General features: G+C 31.7%; 1 protein-coding gene across 25 annotated transcripts in view; it reads left to right on the forward strand.

The window, feature by feature from the left end:
* Positions 1-17862, forward strand: part of Mbd5 (methyl-CpG binding domain protein 5) — a 394577-nt gene that overhangs the window by 168520 nt on the left and 208195 nt on the right. For all 25 annotated transcript variants that reach the window (XR_005737952.2, XR_005737953.2, XR_005737954.2 and 22 more), the window contains one exon: positions 1645-1790. The gene's annotated coding sequence lies outside the window, so the exon portion shown is untranslated. The remainder of the gene's footprint in view (positions 1-1644; positions 1791-17862) is intronic.

Consider the following 17862-nt stretch of genomic DNA (forward strand, 5'->3'; position numbering starts at 1 on the left):
CTATTATTCTATTTGCCAAAGAAGTCACATTGCCAAGCCAAGTCAAAGCACAAAGAGACATAACTTTCTATGGAGGTATTATGAAGGAAGAGAAATCTAACATCACAAGCTAATTACGGTCTTTTTAAAAATGCCACTTAGAATGAAAATACGTGTTGCTGTAGGGATAGTAACATATTTGATTTCAGGGTGTTGTCCCAGACTTCTTGGATGATGGGACATGTTACATAATTATATAATTATAATTACATAATTATAATTATCTTTAAAAACTCCAAAAATGCTTAATTCCAAAACACATCTGGCCTCCAAGAGACCATGGGACTGTATACTATCAAAGAATTATAAATACTATGAATGAAAATGAAGCATGTATAGATATAGAGATGAGGGCTGGTGGGGAAGAAGATAAGGGTTGAAGTGAGGGAGGGTAGGTAGCTAGAAGCCTCTCTGGGAGGTAACATTTGAGCTTATTTCAGAAGCTTGCCATGGATCTCTCAAAGAAAAGTAATGTTTTGGTCACTGGGAAAGATCTGACTTTCTGGGGAAGTGTTCAATTCTGAGAGAAGATAAAGTTCAAAGACCTAAACCAAGAGTGTGCTTAGCATGTTTAAGAAGAATATGAGGACTTCTAAGGCTGTGATACCAAACAATGGGAAGAGTGATTTAATAGGTTGCCAGAGAGAAAACAAGAGTTCAATCATCTCAGGCAAGAGTAAGGCCTTTGGATGTTATCATAAATGTTTAGGAAGTCTTTGAAGGAGTTAGAATAAGGGAGTGCCTTCAATATAATTTTCTTTTAAAGACTATCTGTTGCTCCATAGATAATAATAATATATCATTCTTTGTTTTGTGTATAATGGATTATTGCAATGGTAAGAACTGGGCAAAATGAATGATCATTAGTCTGCATGAAATTCAAAAAGTTAATGGTGCTGTTCATAAGATACCTTTTATTGATGTCCTTAAATACAAATCTTAAAAAATACACAATAACAAGCTATCTGTTCAACATTGGTAAATTTATGAGCAAGTGCTGTGCTATGAATTAGTAATCTAAATATTATTATACTATCATGTTTATTTTTTCTTGTTCTAAATTTTTTTCCAAGCATTAGGGCTTAGAAATTAACAGTCATGACAATGCTCTTCCCAATCTCCCTCATTCTTCCCAAAGATGCTTCTCTTTTCCCTGCTGAGAGACAGCTAGGGGAAAGATCCCTTATCTTTGAATGGTAAGAAGTAGTTTCTCAGGCTGGCTCTGCCACTAACTCACTGTAATATTGGGTGAGTTATTTAACTTCTCTGAATTTCAGTTTCCTTTAAGGGTAAAATATGAGAATTAAATCACCTGATTTATATAGCTCTTTTTTTTAACCTATAGTTATAGTTTAGTAAGTCATTTGTGTTGGAAACTAAAATGATTCTAAGTGAGACTTTACAAAAATCTCAAATTTGGGGTCTGGTGATGTAGCTGAGTGGTAGAGCTCATGCCTAGCAGGCTCAAGACCCTGAGTTCAATCCCCAAACCTGGAACAGTGGGGGAAGACCTCAGATTTTCCTTAAATATGAATCTTAAAAAATACACAATAACAAGGACGCTGTTCAACATTAGTAAATTTATGCTTGTCTCCTTTATAACAGGACCAAGAAAATAAATTCCAGAAACCAGGAGCACAGAATATTTTTCTTCATCAATCCATAGAACTCTGATACTTCTCTAATTCCATCAAACACAGGAATGACCACCTTGGCAGATGGCCGCAGAGGATGTCAACAATTTTTTGGAGGCAAGCAATGAACTATTTGTGCCATTGATTTTCTGTTATTAATTAAATGAGAACAAGTAGAATTGCCTTGTGTTTTAATGGGGAAAAAGTTGTCTTTATCATAGAATTTTATATAAGCATAGCTATTTCTTCGTTTTTTTCTTTTTCTTTTTTTCTGTTTAGAACTGTTGCATGTCACAAATTCTATTAAGATGTGTTTTCCCTTACCTGCAGTATTATACAGAATAAGGCATCATTAAATTCCTAAGTACAAAATTCAGATTTAAATAACAGAAGTTATTTGAAAAGAGGGCTCTTTGTATCTACCTTGGATATATATATATCATGTAACTGCAAGCACTAAATATATTTGGAGATTAATTTCAACTTACTTTAGAATTATCCCGGTCATTTGTGAATTTTTTTCTTTTTAGTTTAAATAATTCTGCATCTTTTCCTCCCTTATATTTATTCTAAAGTGATTCAAAATCTTGGGAAGCCATCCCTCTATGTCCCTCACAGATTTATATTTGTAAGAATTCTGCATTAAAAGATTTCACTGACCTTTTATTTAATTTCATGGCAGCCACTATTGCTTCTGAAAGAGTAGTTGGGCAAGGATTATGGACCACAATGCCATCATCAAAATTGAAATTAATTACATTACCCTTTAAAGGAAAAATTTGCTTAGAAAGAAATTGACCATGCTTAAGAGGAAAAAAAATGTGTGTGTGTGTGTGTAATCTGCAATCTCCATATTCATAAAAAATAGACATAAGTAGCTGAGGATAAAATGAAATAAAATAAATTCTAAAAATTTAACTATAAATGCACTAAAATTGAATTTGTTTATACAAATTTATAAATTTTATTTATGTTTATTTTATACAACCACAAAAACTGTAGATATACTCAGAACGTTTTACATAGTGTTATTTCAACCTATAGGTCTAAAGTTATCCAGTAAATGTATCTCTTTTTAAGTTGTACATAAAGGAATGCTTTCTGTAAGTAAAGGAGACCATAAATGTTTAAAAAGTCCAGGGAAAGCTTCAGAGTTTTCTTCCAGTAACTAGAATCAAAATGAATTCTTGCTTTTCTGTTGGGGGAAATTTCATCTAATTACATTCAATTTATTCTGCAACTTTTTGGACAGCAAATCCCGATTACCAAAGAAAAAACAGCTGTATTGCCCTTGCCTCACAGTTATAACAATAGTATTATTAGGCAGTCACTGGGCCTTAAAAAACCCATGAAGTGGTCATCCACTGGCTTCCTTCTGGCAGAGACACACCTGAGCCTTTCTGAACTGCTGATGATATATGCCTTCCATTTGTAAAGATCTTCAAAAAAACAGATTCTACTGCTTCCTTCAGCAATCCAATTTAGTGTAACAACTCTCAAGAATAGGAGATTCTTTCTTTTAACCTTTTATCTACTTTCATTAAGTAACTATTTCTAAAACTTCTTTTCTCAGAATTATCCTATTTTTATATAACCACTTAAAATTTTTTTTCACTTAAATATTTTTTTAAAATACTAAAATTTGACCATTTTTTTTTTGGTTGTAGATGGACAGAATACCTTTATTTTATTTTTATGTGGTGCTGAGGATCCTTCCCAATGCCTCACACATGCCAGGCAAGCGTTCTTACCACTGAGCAATAGGCCCAACCCAACCATTCTTAATTAGTAGATATTATTCCTGTAAACCATGGTTCTCCATAAACAACCTAGTATCAAATATCTTTCTCTCTAACATTTTCATATCCAATTTGTCCACATATCATCTCATTTTCAGTTTTAGTTATTCTTTAGCTATTGCAGCTTATCTGTGTAAGATAGCTTTAAATTCTATTTCTTGCACATTATTAAGAATCCACCCCTTTGTTTATTAACTTCATTCTATTTATGACCATGTCATTAATAAAGCACAGATACTTATAATTCTGATCCAAAGTGCTATCTTATTTATTTCCCATAAATTCTAAAATTATTTTCAGGGTATAATAATAAAAACAGAAATTAGAAAGGCAATTAGAATATCACAGTTATGATTTATAAACCTACAATCAAAGAACATGAATTCACAGAACAGATTAAGGCTGACTGACCAACTATGCCATTCACCAGCTGTATGACCTTGCTTAAATTAGTGACTCTCTTTGACCCCTAGTTTGTATATCTTTAAATATTGGATGCTAATAATAATGTAATGTTGAGTATTAAATAGGATAGTTAACATTCAGGTACCAGCACTTGCCTAACATGTAATTCAATAAATAGGTGATATCATTATTCTACTTTTGAAAATGTTAAAAATAGGTTTCCTCATAGCAATCTCAACTCATAGTAAACTCATAGTAATCTCAACTTTTATAAAAGAATAATGAATTTGTCCATTATTCATGCCAGATTCCTCTCTCTCTCTCTTTACACACACACACACACACACACACACACACACCTTTATAGTCCTGCTGCTAAATTTTATTTATATCAAAGTCTCCCAATAAGAACTTCATGTTTAAAAATATGTAAGTGTGGGACTGGGGATGTAGCTCAGTGGTAGAACACTTGCCTAGAACATGTGAGGCACTGGGTTTGATGCTCAGCACCACATAAAAATAAATAAATAAAATAAAGATATCATGTCTATGTCAACTAAAAAAATTTTTAAAAAAAATGTAAGTGTTCTGGGCACAGTATCACACTCCTTTAATCCCAGCAACTCAGGAGGCTGAGGCAGGAGAATTACAATTTCAAGACCAGCCTCAGCAACTCAGCAAGACCCTGTCTCCAAATTAAAAAAAAAAAAAAAAAACAATGGTCTGGGGATGTAGCTGATTTGTAAAGCATCCCTGGGTTCAGTCTGTAGTACCAAAAAATAAAATAAAATATAAGTGTACAAATGCATTTTATCCAGAAATCAGCATTAGAAAACATAACAGGCCATATGGCACATGCCTCTAATTCCAGCTACTTGAGAAATTGAGGCAGGAGGATTTTAAGTTGGAAGACAGCCTGGGCAATTTAGCAAGATTCTGTCTTGTCATAAAATTTTAACAAGGGCTGGAACAGGAGCTTACTGATATAGTATTTGCCTATTAAGGCCCTAAGTTGTGTCCCCAGCACCTCACACGCACACACTGGTCATTCTTAAACTACACCTCATGAAAACTACATACATTTCAAATTTTGCAAGAAATTTTAGGTGTTCATGAGCTCACTGAAATTTTAACTTTATGTTAACCATAACTATTTGGAGAAATACTCTATTTATAGGGCAGAATTATTTGAAGAATCTTCTTCAGTAATTTGTTTTATATATATATATATACACATTGCATATATATATTAATCAGATGTTTATTTAATCTGAGTAACTGATTTGATTTGACAGTTTTGTTTTGTTGATTTCTTTGGTCACTTTAGCAAATTACCACAAACTTGGTGATTTCAATTAACAAAAGTCATTCTCTCATGAAGTCTACAAGTCCAAAATTAAGTTATCAATTAAACCATATTGTTTGAAACCAGGAGAGAAGAATTTTGTTCCATGTCTTTGGCTTGGCTTCTGGAGTTGGCAAGGCTTGGCGTTCCATCTCTGTTGTCTCTGCCTTCATCATCACATAGCTTCTCCCTGTGTATCTATGACTCTTTTCCTCTTCTTATAAGTACACAGTCACATTGAATTAAGGCTCACCCTAATTCAGTATGACTTCATTGTAACTTGATTACATTGGCAAATATTGTTCAGTGTTTCCAAATAAGTTCACATTCATGGATACTGGGACTTAGGACTTGAACATACCTTTTGGGGTAACATGATTCAACTCATAACGCTATCTTATATATATTTTCTCAATTTTAATTTCAAATAGGTTTAAGGAGGAAAACTGAATTTTAAAAAAGAAATTTACTTCTATATATTCAGTTTAGCCTGTAGAAGAAAGAGGCTGTTTCATTTATGAGACAACATGGTCCATGGGTAAATATACTTGTTTTGCTTATGAATATTTTTAGCACCATTTATTAAGCATGTTTTTTTAATAATTCCTATCTAAACACTATAACTCTATTTTGTGTAATTATAAAGCCATAGTATCTTTTTTTGATTACCTGATAAAGAGTTCAAATAATACACTTACAGAGATTTACGATCAAAGGCTAGCTATTACATATATAAAAAATGAGTTTCCTTAAAGACTTTAGAGAGAATACAGTATTTATATTTACAATTTTACTCATAGTTACATGTTGTAAGTGAACAAAGGTAACACTTCCTTTGCTATAAACCAGGGCTACTTTTTGTTTTCATGAGTAAAAATTTCACTTTAACTTGAAATTGAGAAAAATTGTTGACGTTTCAAAATGAACAACTTTGTTAAGTAGTTTCAACATTAATTCTACTGCATATTCTAGTAAAGATCATTCAACTGAAGTTTTTTTTTTCTAATGTCTAACTCAATATGTGATATATAGGTCATTAGTACATTGTATCATTATTTTTGGTCATATCTCATATAATTAGACAATTGTCACAGGTATTTAAGGCCATAAAACTTACACAGGGTGTACAGCCTTATTTCATCAATTTAAGAAAAGGATTTTATGTGCATTGTCTTTTCTTTGAGCTTCTGAAAGGAAAGGTATATAAAGCATTCTTGGATGAAATACATAAAATTTCTCAAACATACTTCTGTCACACAGGTAATACTTGTTTCAAAATACTCTTTGCATATAGTAAGTACTTAATAAATGCTTATGAATCAAAAGAAGGATATTATAATCAGCCCATTTGCTTGTAAATAGCATCTGAAAGGAGAACTCAAATAAGGCAATTCATTCATAAACCTTTCAGGTTAAATATGTTTCCTAAATTTGGTATAAAAAAACAGACAAAATTAGAGAGCTTGCAGTTCTGGATAGTGGACATATCCTTTTTTATTTCTTAAAACTTTATTTCCTAAAACTTTCCTAAAGTACTGGTAACCTGTAAGACTTTGCCGAGGGTTGAAATTTGCAGGGAGTGGGTAGGAGCCTATAGAATGAATCATTGAATGATTCATTGACTTTGTATTTCAGGAATACATAGTCAATACATAAGAAATATGAACTTAAGGAATAGAACCGATTTTCTAAATATTTCATTAAAGTACTAGAGCAAAGTACTATTAGGTTCTCTAATAGGAGTATGCTTCAGCATAACCTACAGAGCTTTTTAAAATCGTAGATGTTTTGTCTATTTTTCAATTCTCCCATTTATAGACTATGTGACTTAGTATTATTTAATCAAAATAAAGGAATCAAAACCTTTGAAAAGTGGGGATGACACAATTTTGGACTTTTAGATGATAAAGTACATTGCAAAAAATGGAAATAATACTTAGTGATTGACTAATCTAATTAGGAGAAATTAAAATTAACAGTGAGGAATTTAAGTTAGTAGAGACCATATATAGTATGAAGTGGAGTAAATACCCTGTGTTACCAACAAAATAATAATAATAATAATAATAGCAGCAACAACTGGGGAAAGTATTAGAATTTGTACTTTTACACTCAAATGTCTACATTCCAATGTCAAGAGTTTCTTTGAAACTGGAATGGATTGATTTGTTTGGTAGATTTTTCATCAGTAGATTTCCCAGTGATACTGACTGTTTGCTAGGTGTGTGACAGATTTGAGTGTTGACTAGGGATAGGATGGGGTGGTTTATGGAATTGTATGGATTAGGAAATCTCTAAGGTTCCTTTCAACTCTAATATGCTGTGTGTGTATATAATTGACAGTCTTTCCTTTGTGTGCATCATTCATCTATATATTTTGCCAACTTCTGTGTACTACATATTTATGGATTTCAAAAAATACAGAATGAATTAGACTTAATAATCCCTACAAGATTATATCATGGAGGTACTTAAATGAAATAATCATATTTCATTTGTATATGTTGGTTATTTCTATAACCATTTAGAAACCAACTGAAACGTGTGAAACAGGAATGCTGAAATATTTGTTCCTATTCCGAAAGAAACATCTTGTGGTTGTCAAAAATAAAAAAGAGTCTTCTTGACCCTGAGACTTTGGAGAAAAAAACTTCCTGAGAACTCTGTGCAATACACAACATTGTATAATTACAAAAGAATAAGACTCAAGTCCTTATGTTAATTACTGTCATACCTTGCATGATGGCTCCTTTTTACCAATCAGAATTGCTTTTGAGGCAACCATTATTTATTAATTAGACAGAATCTTAGGCAAGAGAGCCATATTTACTGTAAGAAAAATTGCTTGTGGGTAGGGGGGGAGAATCTTCATGAGAGAGGTATAAGAGTGATGTACCTTGAAGGATGGGAGTCATTTGATTCCAGAGTCCCAGAAAGAGTTGAAGGGAAAGGAATTCCTAAAGGAAAACTACTTGTGACTTAAAAGTAGCAAAATGAAAACAGCAATACTAGTTTCCTTCTTCCCACACCCGTCCACCCCCCAGTATGCTTCAAAAGCATTTTAAGGACAGGAAAATATGTCTACAAGTGAAACTGAGGTACTTTTATTTGCTTAACTTCCCTTACTACAGAATTTTACTGCTTTTTGTTTTACTGGATTTTTAGTGAGTTACTGCCTCCTGAAAACTGTTTTACCTCTATAATAAAATTCAACATATAGTACTATCAGTGAGAGAAGGAAGGTGGGGTCACATAACTGAAGAGACTGGTTCAAGCAATCAGCATATTACTGGTAGGGTTATATTAAGTTTTGCTTTTGGATCACAAAAGCAATACATACGCATAGATTTTTAAATACACAAATAACATGGAAGTGTTTAAATTAAAAAGTAAAATTTATTTGATTAATTTGTTTTTAGTTCCCACAGATAACCTGTATTAACTTTTATTGTATCATTTTGGAAATCTATCCACATGCAAATGCTTGTGTGCATATGCATAACAAATACACACCTGTATATACTTTTATATCATTTTTTACATGAATGCAGATAATCCACAGTTTTTTGCCACTGGATTTCTGCTCTTTTTCTCTTTGTTATTGATTTCTAAAAGCTCATGTTACACTAATAAAAATTGCCATTTTTCAAAAAATATTTGTTTCAAATATTTTTCTGTAGTTTAATTTACCAGTCAACTCAGTTTATGTTAGTTTTTTAATTTTCCATACTAAAATTTTACATTTTAGTTTAGGCAAATTATCAGTGTTTCTTTTATGGTTTCTGAAGCCTATGTTCAATATTATAAAATATGTAACACCATTTTTATTCTACCCTTATGGCTTAATTTTTTATGTTTCAAATTTCAAATTATCTAAAATTCTTAGTGTCTCAGCAACTTTTATTGAATGATCTGTCTTCAACTGATTGAAAATGAAAGTTTATCATATTAAAATCCTATGTATATTCAAAGATATTTCAGAATCCTCCCAAGATATATTTTGTTTATGTATTCCTTCCTGGGACTAAACTCTTAAATTTCTGTACCTTTGCAATATTTTTAATATCTGAAAAGATTGATCTGTTCTTTCTTCTTTTTAGTCCTCCTTTAAAAAAAACATTTTAGATCATGGCATACTTTTTACCAGATTGAATTTAGAATCATCTTTCAAGTTCTCAAAAAATTCTGTTGTCATTATGATTGGAATTTTATTAAAATAATAGATTAATTTTGGCAGAACCAACAATCGTAGAATACTACTTTTATCTATCTTAAAACATTGTATATTTCCTATATATACATATATATGTTTTGCTAACTTAGAATTACATTATCTTTATATTTTTATTATAGTTTTTATTTTCTAACTCATTAATTGATATAAATTGCTTATATCAATTTCCATATACCAATTTTATAGTTTGTCACCTTTCTAAATTCTTTTTTTTTCTTAATTTCATTATAGATTTTCTTAGCTTTCTCAGATATACATTGATGTCATCATAGAAGTAAGAATAAAATTGTCTCTTTCTTGCTAATATCTATATCTTCAACTTTCTCTTACCTAAAGAGCTAGTATATGTAGAATAATATTACATGTAATCATGTTTACTGTTTTACATAAATATATTTCCCACCACAGCTAGAATATATCACATTACAGCTCTCATAGCTCCAAATGAGGGATACGTGGGTATTTATAAATGATAAAATTCTAAAAAAGTGGAATAAGGCTTTAAGGGTAATATGAATTATAGAACCAATTGCATGATAACTGAATTAAACTGATGAGTAATTATACTGTCTTTTTTCAGATTACTTTTTACCCTTGGTTTTCAGCAATTTGACATTATGTGCCTAGATAAAGCTTCCTTTGTATATTTCCTGCATGAGGTCTACTGAGCTTTTGGATCTGCAAATTCAATTTTTTTTAACCCAAATGTGAGGAAATTTGCTAAAATTCCTGCAAATGTTTCTCTTTCCCTATTCTCTCTCTCTTCTAGGACTTCAAATACATATATGATTGACTACCCTATATTATCCAATGGTTGTATGGGTCACTAAAACCCTTTTTTTTATATATTTTTCTAAATGTTCTTGAAAATTTTTATTAACCTGAAGTTCACTAGATAGTTTCTCTGCTATCTTCAATTTGCTGCTACAACCATTCAATTAATTTTCATTTTGATTTTATACCTTTCTAACTCTTTGGTTTTCACTTTGGAAAAAAGATCATAATATATACATAAAATAAAATTTGCCATATTAATCACTTTAAAGTACACTTGATTTTTTTGGTTGTTGTTTCTGTTTCTCTACTGAAATTCCCTGTGTATTCATTATGATGATCTTTGCCTTTATAGTGTTTATACTAACTGCTTTAAAGTACTTGAATTGAGTTATCTTAGTGTCTTCTGTAAGCTGCTTTTTCTATAGATTTTTGAGTCACATTTTACTATTTCTTTACATCTCTAAAAAATTTTTTCTCATACACTGGACATATATGAAATACTTTATAGAGATTCAAGATTTTTGTTATGTTGTGCTGAAGAATATTGTCTTTTCCCTAACAATTAAGTCACATTTCCCTTTCTCTAGTGAAGTTTTATCTTGGTGAAACAGTTACGTTTTGGTTTCATCCTTAATCCTAGAGTGTCTCCCCTGGTACAGAAGTATTATCTTTACTCTTAAAATGTAGCCCTCCAGGTATTTCCATGGAAAGCCTGAGGTTTTACTAAGCTAGTTTAATTTGGTGGGATTCAAACTCCTAATTGTCTCATGCAATGGGCTACAGAAAAAAGCCCTATTTCAGCCTTTCAGAAATTATTACTTTGTGCAAGGTTCCTTCCCTATGAACTTACAGTTCAGGATTCAGCCTCCTTGGAAGTTTATATGAAAATTTGGGGACTCTTCCTGTATTATTCCGCTTTCTGAGATCCCTTTCTCCACCCTTAATTTTCCACTTTCTTTCACTCCTGACTTCTGGTTTCCATCCAGTACCCAAAACCTGAAAACTGTGGCATTCTGCTTCAGTTATACCTGCTCTTTTATTTACCACCGGGTAAAACCATGTAAATGTAGATTTTTGGCTAGTGATGTTCCTTTCTTTCAATAGTCAGATCCTCTTCTGTTTCTGCTTATTTGGGGTCACTCTCTAATTTGTCTTCAAATAGATCTTTTTTGCTTATTCATTTGAGTAGTTTCCACAGTTTCCATTGTTAGCAATGGGAAGGTTAGTGTGATTCAAATTATTCCCCCATTACCAGAATCAGAATTCCTAAGTTTTCTACTTTCATATTTACTGTTCACTTCATTATTTTACATTCATGTATATCATTTCACTTCTTTTCATCAAAGCCACTTAAACCTAGGTTTGATTCCTGACTCTGCTGTTTATTACTGTATTGCTTCAGATTTCTGATCATTAATGTCAGCATATATAAAGTAAAAATGAAGCAATTGGTTTTATATGTTAAATATGAATATATATGTAAAGCATGGACATAGGGTCTGGAACATAGTTGATACACATAAATGTTACTTCCTTTTATTGCCATGATTATTTTATAAGGTTGGAAGGTTATATATTACTATATGAGACAACTTACCCAAAATCTTACTCCTAGGTGCCAGTAGGACAGACTAATTAAATTAATTCTGTGAAATAAGTTTATGTCTCCCAGGAGTTGGAGTTTCAGTATTATCCTATGTAAATACAGAGAATAATATTGCTTGATTGTAATTCAAAGAAGAAACAGCAAAACAAAGATTAACCATAGTCAGACTGCATGTGTTCTGAGCAATGTCCTTTCCTCTTTTGGTGTGCTTAAAACCCAGCCAGAACAAACTGCTGTAGCCTTCCCCTATCCCACGTTCCCCACCAAAGAACAATGAATCTAAGGAAGTTTCTGATTTTAAACCCAGATGAGAATATTTAGTGAGAATACTCAGGCTCAGTAAAATAAATAGCATTAGTGTATATGGTTAGTAAAATGTTATTTTAAAAATACCACTATATAATGACCTATTTTAGTCTCAGAGTTTTCTCATGCCTCAAAAATGAATGATTTGTAGACTGGGCAAACATGTAATTTCAAAAATTGGTTATTGAATGGGATTTTCTATGAATAGTTAACATCAATGTCTGACCTATCTGCTAAAATGATATTATAGATCTGTGTGTCTATGTTATTTTGTTTTATATTTAAGTAATATGTAGGATTTTGTGTGTGATTTCAAACATGTTATGCTTTAGTGAAAGCAATTTAATGCTGAAGATAAAGGGTAAACTGACTGATGTTGCATTAACTCTCTGTAAGCACTCTTACAATTGCTATTCACATTTATGGCTGTTTAAATAGAAACCCATTAATCATGTAAACTTAGGTCTAGATTCTGATTTCTAATGCATAGCATGAATTGCCACATATCCTTTTCCACCAAAAAGACAAAAGAAACAAAAATGCTCTGTAGCATCTGAGATTAAAATCTGTCCTTTCAGATTGATTTTATTTTTATGTAAGAAAACTGCAGTGTCAGATGAGGAAATAAAATAATTTCTATCAGAATGTGGTTTCTTTTTTATATATAATTTTAACAGAAACAAGTGTTCATATATTTCTGTAATATAATAGCATTTCTAGAATTATTATTTTACTTTTTGAAATGAAATATTTTTATCTTTGTGCAATCTCATACACTAACATAAATCTTTGGAGAAGGCGCCATTGTAAAAAGAACATTTCCTAAGTTATAATATATGAAAAGCAAACAAAGCATATTTACAAGAAACATGAAACTGATCAGAATAGATTTTATATTTGTTTCCACAAAAATTTAAAAATTTTATTAAAATTTACCAATAAAATAAAATATTTAAAATAATAAAGCTATATCCTGCTTTTGGCATTTATGCAAGTCTTTTTCTTCATTATAATCTACAGTACTTGAGATAAAAAATTTTGTTTAAATTCTTTTCCAACTAAGGAAAATGGGTTCAATTTATGCATACTGTTAATTTTTACAGCAATGTTTATTAACCTGTTATGTCCCATTTTCAAATTTTATAGGTTTTGATAGATGTCCTATATATGGGATGATGGAACATCATGGATTAAGAATATGTTATGAGCAAAGAACCAGTCTAGGCATTTTTAGGGATACAAAAAGATGTATCTTGTACCACCCTGCCTTAAAGATAGTTTAGTAGTTTAGATAAACAAAAGGCCATATACAGCCATGTACAGGGTAGAGAGAAACTTTTCAGAGTAGTTCTCAACACTAAGATTACAGAGAAGAACATTTCTATGTGCCACTTTTAAATTTTATGTCAGAATTCCAGGTAACCTTTAAGAGAGCCTACCTTAGTGCTTGGAGCCTAATAGGTGCCCAATAAATGCAATAAATGTTGAAATAATGGATATTCTCTCATGCCTGGCTTTGGAGGGAAGGTAAACGTACTGAGTCCATGTATATGTATTAACTCTCTGGGTAAACCTATTATTTCAGAATTACACTGATTTTATCTGGGTTCTACCATTTTTGTGACCGTAGGCTAATTTTCTTTAGACTCTGATTTCTTCATCTGTTAAATGTGGTGATATTGCATATCTCATTAGTTTTATGTGAAGAGTGAATGAGATAATGTATGTAAAATCTTATAATGTAGTGTCTATAATAGTTTAGGTCAGAAAACTTGGTTACAATTACTAATTTCTGTTACTATTGCTTTTATAAAGAAAGGATGGATGAAAATACTCATTATAAAATATTAGTAATTAAACAATAACATTGACTTTGTATGTATATAAACAGCAGAATTTTTACACCAAATGAATAGCACCTCATTCAATCTGTATTATTTGATTTTTTAAAAATTAAGGAAAAATGGGTCATGAGTTATGAATAAACTTTAATTCACTATTTAACTTTGTTTTTAAGCATTTTGTCTTTGAAAATTGAAAGCTCAAAATGTTCAAAGTACTTAGGAATTATTATTTAATCTTTTATTCATTTATTTATACATTGTACAAATACTTATTGAATATCTGCTATTTGCTAGGTATGGTGGTAGGCACTGATGATATAATGGTGAAAACATTGCCATCTAGAAGTTTACATTTGGTTGGCATTATTTCATTATTAATAGTCCTGGATTTGAAGTTCCAGCCATTTAGAGATAACTCAGAGGTAGTTGACCAACAGTGACTTAAACACTGTGCTTGAGATTCAGGGAATAGATGTCTTAACAAATGAAAGTTCCTTGGTATGACTCCATGAATCATAACCAGGCCAGACATCAAGCTTAGAAAGCTACATAGCCCACATTCCTGAAAGTTGTAAGCACTCCTTTGTCATCTTCAAGGAAAATAAATGTTAGAATATGGTTTATCAAATTATGAGGTTCTGGGTATATGTGAATAACAAAAGTTAGGTCAGGAAGGTACAAGGTCACAATTGAATCTAACTCACTTTTATTCCATTCTAAGTAAGAGTAATTAAATTTCTCCTTATCTTTTGAGTATTAGAAAACCTTGGGCTTTAGTCTGGCAACTAGGTTCTTTTCAGAACTTCTCTTTCCCCCTGTTAATCACCTAATTTCTAATATTGGGAAAGAACTTCATTGGAGAACATTCCACTAAACCTCAGAAAAGGCCATATAGGTCCGGTTTTCTCTACTTTTCAAATGATTGTTTGCATGAAAAAGAACAGTTATGTCTTTATTTTCTTGTAATACTTGTATATAATAATGGAGTACTATGTGATGTTTTAATACATGTATACATAATGTAATAATAAAATTAGGAAAATTAAAATGCCTATCACCTCAAATATTTATTTCTTGTGGTAGGAATATTCAAAATCCTCTCTTCCAACTCTTTTGAAATACACAATACATTATTGTTAACAGTAGTTACCCTTCTGTGTAAGGGACCACCAGAACTTACTCCTCCTATATGACCATAATTTTGTGATTATCTACTAATTTTTCTCCATCCCTCCATGCCCAGACTCTTATAGCGACTGTTCAACTCTATATTTCTATGAATTTGACTTTTCAATGTTCCATCTGGAGAGACGATGCAGTATTTGTCTTTCGTTTCTGATTTTTTTATTTAACATTTCTATCTAATTCTAATTTAACATAATGTCCTCCAGGATCACCCATGCTATCACAAACGACAGGATTTCATCTTTTTATAACTGACTAGAGTTCCATTGTGTATATATACCACATTTTTATCAGTTAATCAATAATGGACACTTGTCATTTCCATGCCCTGAATATTGTGACTAGTATTTCAATAAACATGGGAAATACAGATGTCTCTGACATAATGATACATTTTCTTTAATTTTGCACTTGGTATTAGGGTTGCTGGACCATATGGTAGTTTTATTTTTAATGTTTTTGGAGAGATCTACATATTTTTTACTATAATGACTGTACTGATTCACATTCCCAACAACAGCATATAGGGGAAGGTTTTCTTTTCTCCACATCCTTGCCAGTGCTTGTTATCTTTTGTCTTTTAGATAGCAGCCATTTTAACTCCTGTAAGGTGATATGTCACCATGGTTTGATTATTCTTTGTTTTGTTTTTTTGATGATTAGTGATGTTGAGTATTTTTCATATACCTGTTGTGTATTTACAAATCTTCTTTTGAGAATTGTCTTTGCCATTTTAAAATCAGATGGCGATGATGATGATGATGATTTTGCTGTTGTCTGAGTTTCTTATATATTTTAGATACTGACCCCATGTCAGATGTATACTTTTCAAACATTTTCTCCCATTCAATAGATTGCCTTTTTATCCTACTGAATGCTTCATTTCCTGTGTAAATATTTTTTTTAGTTCAGTATAATCCCATTTGGCTATTTTTTGTTTTTGTTGCCTGTGATTTGAGGTCTTATTCAAAACAAGCCTTGCCCATTCCCATGTCATAAAATATTTTCTTTTAGTAGTTTTATTGTTTTAGACAAATTTTAAAGCCCTTTTGAATTGGATTTCTAGTTTCATTCTTTTTCATGTGTATGCCCAGTTTTTACAGCATCATTTATGAAGAGGTTATCGTTTCCCTATGTGTATTCTTCATGCCTTTGTCAAAAATCAGTTAGCTGTATATGCTTGGATTTATTTCTGGTTTCTCTTCTGTCCTATTGGTCTATTTGTCTGTTTTTATGCTAGTATCTTACTGTTTTGATTACTAAGTTTGTGCTATATTTTGATATCAAGTGGTGTTATTACTTCAGCTTTGTTTTTGTGGTTAGAATTGCTTTGTCTGTTCAGTATTTTTTGTAGTTTGTAACAATTTTAGGATTGTCTTTTCTATTTTTGTGAAGACTGTCACCAGTCTTCTGCTGGGGATTGTGTTGAATCTATAGATCACTTTAAGTAGTATGAACATTTTTAAAATTTTTTTCTAATTAGTTATGACAGTTGAATGCATTCTGACACATCATACATAAATGGAGTATACCTTTTCATTCTTCTGGTCACGCATAATGTAAGATTATACCAGATGTGTGGTCATATATGTACATAGGGTATTAATGTCCAATTCATTCTAGTATCCTTCCCATCCCCTACGCCCTCCCCTCCCTTCACTCTTCTCTCCTCTCTAATTCAAAGTACCTGTATTCTTCCCTAGCCCCTCCCTTATTATGAATTAGCATCTGCATATCAAAGAAAACATTTGTTTTTTGATTCTTTAGGATTGGTTTATTTATCTTAGCAATGATATTCTCTAGCTCCATCCATTTAATGCCAAATGCCATTATTTCATTGTCTTTAAGGCTGAGAAATATTCCATTGTGTATGTATATCGCATTTTCTGTATCCATTCATCTGTTGAAAGGCACCTAGGTTGGTTCCATAGTTTGGCTATTGTGAATTGAGCTACTTTAAACATTGATGTGGCTGTGTCACTGTAGTATGCTGACTTTAAGTCTTTTGGGATACCTGAAGCAAATGGTGGTTTCACTCCAAGTTTTCTGAGGAATCTCCATCCTGCTTTCCACAGTGGTTGCACCAATTTGCAGTCCCACCAACAATATATGAGTGTACCTTTATCCCCACATCCTCACCAACATTTATTGTTGCTTTACTCTTAATAATTGCCATTCTGACTGGAGTTAGATGAAATCTTAGAGTAGTTTTATTTGCATTTCTCTAATTACTAGAGATGTTGAACATTTTTTTCATATATTTGTTGATTGATTATATTTCTTCTTGTGCACAGTGCTGTTCCTTTCCATAACCCATTTATTGATTAGGTTATTTGTGAAACAGGAGGTATCACAATACCAGACCTTAAACTGTACTACAAACCTATAGTAACAAAAATGGCATGATATTGGCACCAAAATAGAAATGTAGACCAATGGTACAGAATAGAAAACCAGAGACAAACCCCATACTAGACAAAGGTGCCAAAGACACACAGTGGTGCTGGGACACACAAATGGTGCTGGGAAAACTGGAAATCCATGTGTAGCAAAATGAAATTAAACCCCTGTCTCTCACCCTCTATGAAACTCAACTCAAAGTGTATCAAGGACCTAGCCATTAGATCAGAGACCCTATGCCTAATAGAAGAAAAAAACAGGCCCAAATCATCACCATTTAGGCTTAGG

Source organism: Ictidomys tridecemlineatus, chromosome 7 (genome assembly GCF_052094955.1).
Source record: "Ictidomys tridecemlineatus isolate mIctTri1 chromosome 7, mIctTri1.hap1, whole genome shotgun sequence".
Lineage (NCBI taxonomy): Eukaryota > Metazoa > Chordata > Mammalia > Rodentia > Sciuridae > Ictidomys > Ictidomys tridecemlineatus.